The sequence below is a fragment of the Notamacropus eugenii genome, chromosome 3 (genome assembly GCF_028372415.1).
Source record: "Notamacropus eugenii isolate mMacEug1 chromosome 3, mMacEug1.pri_v2, whole genome shotgun sequence".
In the NCBI taxonomy this organism is placed as follows: Eukaryota; Metazoa; Chordata; class Mammalia; order Diprotodontia; family Macropodidae; genus Notamacropus; species Notamacropus eugenii.
This window is the reverse complement of record NC_092874.1, coordinates 96,663,318-96,668,114: the sequence shown is the minus strand read 5'-3', so window position 1 is coordinate 96,668,114 and position 4,797 is coordinate 96,663,318. Positions and strand designations below refer to the sequence as shown.

At 37.9% G+C, this 4,797-nt stretch overlaps 1 pseudogene; it reads right to left on the bottom strand.

Annotated features, from left to right (window-relative positions):
* Positions 1-2,178: 2,178 nt before the first annotated feature.
* LOC140533037 (cyclin-G1 pseudogene) lies at positions 2,179-3,162 on the bottom strand (annotated as a pseudogene).
* Between the last annotated feature and the right edge of the window lie 1,635 nt (positions 3,163-4,797).

Below are 4,797 nucleotides of genomic sequence, written 5' to 3'. Positions count from 1 at the left end.
ACATTTGAATTATTTAAAGACGATTTTCCATAAAGGTCTGCAGAATGGTGTACCTACATAAAGCAAGAACTGTCTGTTTAGAATAACTTCCACACATTACTTTCAAAACTGTGTTGCTTTTCTGTACTTCTTTCCGAACTTCCTTCTTTGTCTTCCTTCAAGTTGCTCCCCATTAAAAAGGAAAGAAAATTGTAACAAGCATTGTCAATTGACATAAGTTTCCTCAGTAACTGAGTCTAACAATGTATTATCTTTTTTTATACTTATTCATTTTTAATATTCATTTTAAATTTTAGTTCCAAATTTCTCTCCCTCCAGTTCCTCTCCCATGGAGAAGCAAGATGATACTCGTTGTGCTACAATGCACATCTCTTTCTTCTCTTTGTATTCATCACCTCTTTATTCAGAGCTAGATAATATGTTTCATTATACTTCCTCTGAGGACTTGTTTGATAATTGTTGTTCTTTTTAACAGATTTCTTATGTCTTTCTAACTGCTTTTCTTTACAAGGTTGTTTTTCTTATAGAAACGGTACTGTTTCTGCTCACTTCAATCTTCATGCATCAGCTTTGTGAATTCATAGAAATCATCCTTTGTCATTTCTTAGGCATGATGAAGATTCAGTTATAAGCATAATACTGTCATTAGCTCAGTCATTCTCCAAATGATGTAAGCCTCCTTAAATGCTAGCGCATTTCTTATTTCCCCCCTTTTAATGATCTCTTCAGAATTTAGAAGTCTGTTTTGTTTGCTACAATTTCCTTCCAATATTATCCTTCTTAAGATGCTATCCTCCTTGTTTCCCTGTTGAGTTTAACATATTTTCTCTTTCCTACATTCATGTGTTCCTTTTCTTTTCTTTTTTTTTTACATTTCAATAATTTTATTGAAAGGTCACTTTCTTAGTACCCCAACGTAATGGTACTTTGTTTAGGTTACTTCAGCAAACTTATGTTTGCATTGATGAATTAGAAAGAAAATTCTTCAATGAATCAGGTGTTTAGGAGTAACTGAAGAGTGCATCTGCAAAATGCTTTACAAAATGAAGCATAAGACATACGAGACATACTGTGGTTCTTTGGGTTATCTTTAAAAGGGAAGTTTTCTACCCATAACATGATGTCCTCAAAGGGAAATTTGAACTAGTTATAGCTATTGTGGAAGTTAAGCTATATACTGCACTGATTAATTATATGCTTTCCCAACCCTAATATGTCAATTTAGATTCATTTACCTACAACCAGCCTCAAGTGCTCCTCCTACCACATAATTAATTCCATTAAATTGCTGCATACTTGAATCTGGATAGACAACTCACCATAATGTAAACTGAATTGTTACAGGAGCGTTGTGACAATAGCATACCCTATATGTACTGCTTTAAATACAAAGCTCAATACTAAGGGTCCAATGGTAATTCTTATTTAAAAGCTCTAGAGTGTTAGCATTAGCATATATTATGTTAGAAGGGCACAGCTAAGGTTTCAGATTGATAGACTATAACAGTTGCTTGCATAAGAGAAATTAACTTTCTTCTAAGGGGCTAGATATGGAGATAAAAATCATTCTGTATAAAGCTTTGCATACCATATCGCTTGTTCCCTAGGATAATGTTGAAGATCACTTAAATTTACATCTGTCTACAACTTAAATAGAATTTTATAAACAAATTTAAATGAAAAAAATATGCCGAACAAAAATAAATCTTTAGAATTCTTGGATTATCTAGTTGTATAAGGCTTTAACAAGGTTGTTTATACTGCCTCAAAGACTAGTAACCCTGACTATACTAAAGGGCATCATACCATTTTTCCTAAGTTGATCTGTTTTGGTATGAACTTGCAGCACAATTCAAATAACATCAGTTAAAATCAGTCACACCTTGCCATCAATACTACTCATAATAAGTATATTGATCCAGATACTACTAGATTGGATCAATATTAACTGTCAATTCACAGTATAAGTCTCCCATCCTTATTCTACATTAGGGTTTCACATTTGAGTTTTAGTTTTTATAAACATGCTTCAAAAGAAGATCATAATTTAGTCCTGAACACATTTCCATCTGCAGCACACATAATCAATTTCCAACTACAGCCTGCTTTCCCCTCAAGTCTAAAAACATCAGTGCTAACCTAATTGCTTCACAGCTTAAATCCATTCTGATATTGGAGTTCACAATTCTGATGTGAAATAAGTCTTCAAAATACTTGAATTTCTTCACCATAACAATCCTATTAAGACCCAGTTTCAGGGATTGTTGGAAGATGAGTGATTTTTTAATAGCTATGCTTCAACTGACGTGCCGTACACCCAGACACAATCCACTTCAGCTTCTGAACATTTGGTTTAGAACACTTGTTTGATGAGTATTCATTTAGGCACTTTGCTACAAGTTCCTGCCAGAAGGTCAGATCTCTGCAATTTATCTTGGAATGCTTCTGAAGACATTCTACTCCTTCTGTCAATTCTATAAATTTCTGTGCTTGAGTCTCCAGGGCAAGTATAGACAATGCCAGTACAGAAGGCTGTGCTTTAGAAAACATAATCCTACAGTGGCATGCCTTAAACTGAGCTTCCAGTCTTTCAAAACTCAAGTTCTTTCTCCTTTCAAATGATAAGTTTTCATGAATAAGTGAATAATAGAGCTGTAGAAACTGAAAGGCAGTTCCAACACACCTTCTCTAACACCATCTTTTCCATTCTCATCAGGTTAGAAACTGTGAATTTGTATTGACTTATTCGTATCAAATCAGTGGCTAATGGGACATTTCTGTCTTCCTCTGTCTATTTCTCAGCCAGATAGAAGCAACTTAATTCCACACATCCAAGATGTTTGGGCTGTACCTTCATTTTGGATAGAAATCTGTCCAGTAAATTCACAGCTAGAGAAAAAGTCTCTGTGTCAAAGCCAAAGAACTGAGTTAGGCTAAGAAGGTCTTTCACTTCGAAGTCCCTCAGTCTTGCTGTCATCCGAAGGCCATTATCATGAGCAGATTCAATTAGTCTCAAGCCACAGACCTTTGGCTGACATCTGGACTCCTGTTCCAACAGAATATTCAGCTGGTGCAGCAGTTTCTGAGCTTCACTTGTTACCAGTGCCTCTATCATCTTGAGCTCCTCGCGGCAGCTCTTCCTCAATAGCAGGCCTCTCCCTCCCCGGGGCCTGTCCTCTCCTCACCCTGAAAAATTAGTCCAAATGTCCCGAAAGATGCAGGAACTATATAAGGGAGAGGAGAGGGCCCGGGGGGGGGGGGGAGATAATGGAGGGGGCTCACGGGGCAGCGGCTCCAGCGAGCTGAGATGGATACCAGTCCCAGGCTGTGGAGCAGTGTTCCTTTTCTTTTATCTTCTTTTTCCCCTCTTCAAATCCATTGCATAGAACCAGTCCCCTTCTAGGGTCTCTTTTTCTCTTATTTAACTCTCTCAGTACCGCTTGAGAACATTAAAGTTCTGAGGAGACATTTGTTCTCACCCCATTGTCTCTCTCACACACACAACCATTAGAATAGTAGTACTCCAACACCATGTAGCCACTTGTTAAAGAAAGTCATCTTTTCAGGTTTCTCATGATTCCTGCTTTTTCACTGCAAAGTTTTTAGACAGCTCCAGCCTTTTCATCAGAAATGCTTGAAAGTTCTGTATTGCATTAAAAATCCATGTCTGCCCAGTGTGCGGGGCAAATTCTTCTTGATGCTAAGACTCTATCTTTTCCCTTTCAGAATATTGCTTTCCAAAATCTCCTCTAGTTTATGCTAGCAGTTGTGATGTCCAATGTGAAGGAAACCTCATCAGGAGTGGACACCTTTCAGTTCTGGAAATCTGAGTGATGCACATATTTGTTAGATATAATTTATATTTACAGGAATGATTCTGGCAAGCAGGGTCTCGTGGGGACTGGGTTCAGGTCTGTCCTGTTGGTTCTCAGTCTCAGGCCTTTTTACCTCAGCATATTGTTCCTGGTTAGCCCTTGTTTTCTGCAATAAAATATTCAGGAGTATTTTGAGTTCATGTGTTACATGTAAGGCTAAAAACTCTCCTGTCTGATGCAGAATCCAGCAGGGACTTATGTCCCCTTCAGGGGCTCAGAGGTCACTCACTGAGTTGCCAAACTGCCCTCTCTGAAACTGTTTCCTCCTCAAGTTACATCTGCCTTGAAATTCCCAGGAGTCTGGAAGATATTGTCTCCACAGCAAAATGTTTCCTATATCCTCATGATTTAACCAAAAATTTAAGCTTTAGGGATAGGGAAATGCAAAGAGAAAGAGACAGGCAGGCAGAGAGGGTCAGAACAGAGAGAATAGGAAGGGTGTTTCAGACAGGACGTTGATCACCTGGGCCCCTCCCTGGCGTTCTTGTTCTCAACAGAGATCAGTGATTCTTATTGCAATGGATGTTATGGAAGTGCAATTAACCTGGACACAAACCACTTTGCTGACACCTTTTGGTTTTTCAAGTTCACAGAGGGGGAGGTTGAGGTCCCCCACTAGTATAGTTTTGCTGTCAGTTTCTTCCTGTAACTACCCTAACTTCTCCTCTAAGAATTTGGATGCTGTACCACTTGGTGCATATACCTTTAGTAATGAAATTCCTTTGTTGTTTATGGTGCCATTTTGCAAGATATGGTTTCCTTCCTTATCTTTTTTGATTATATCTATTCTGCTTTTGCTTTGTCTGAGATTAGGATTGCTAGCCCTGTTTTCTTTATATCAGCTGAAGCACAATAAAGTCTGCTCCATCCTTTTATTTTTGTGTATCTCCCCTTTTGAAATGTATTTCTTGCAAACAATATA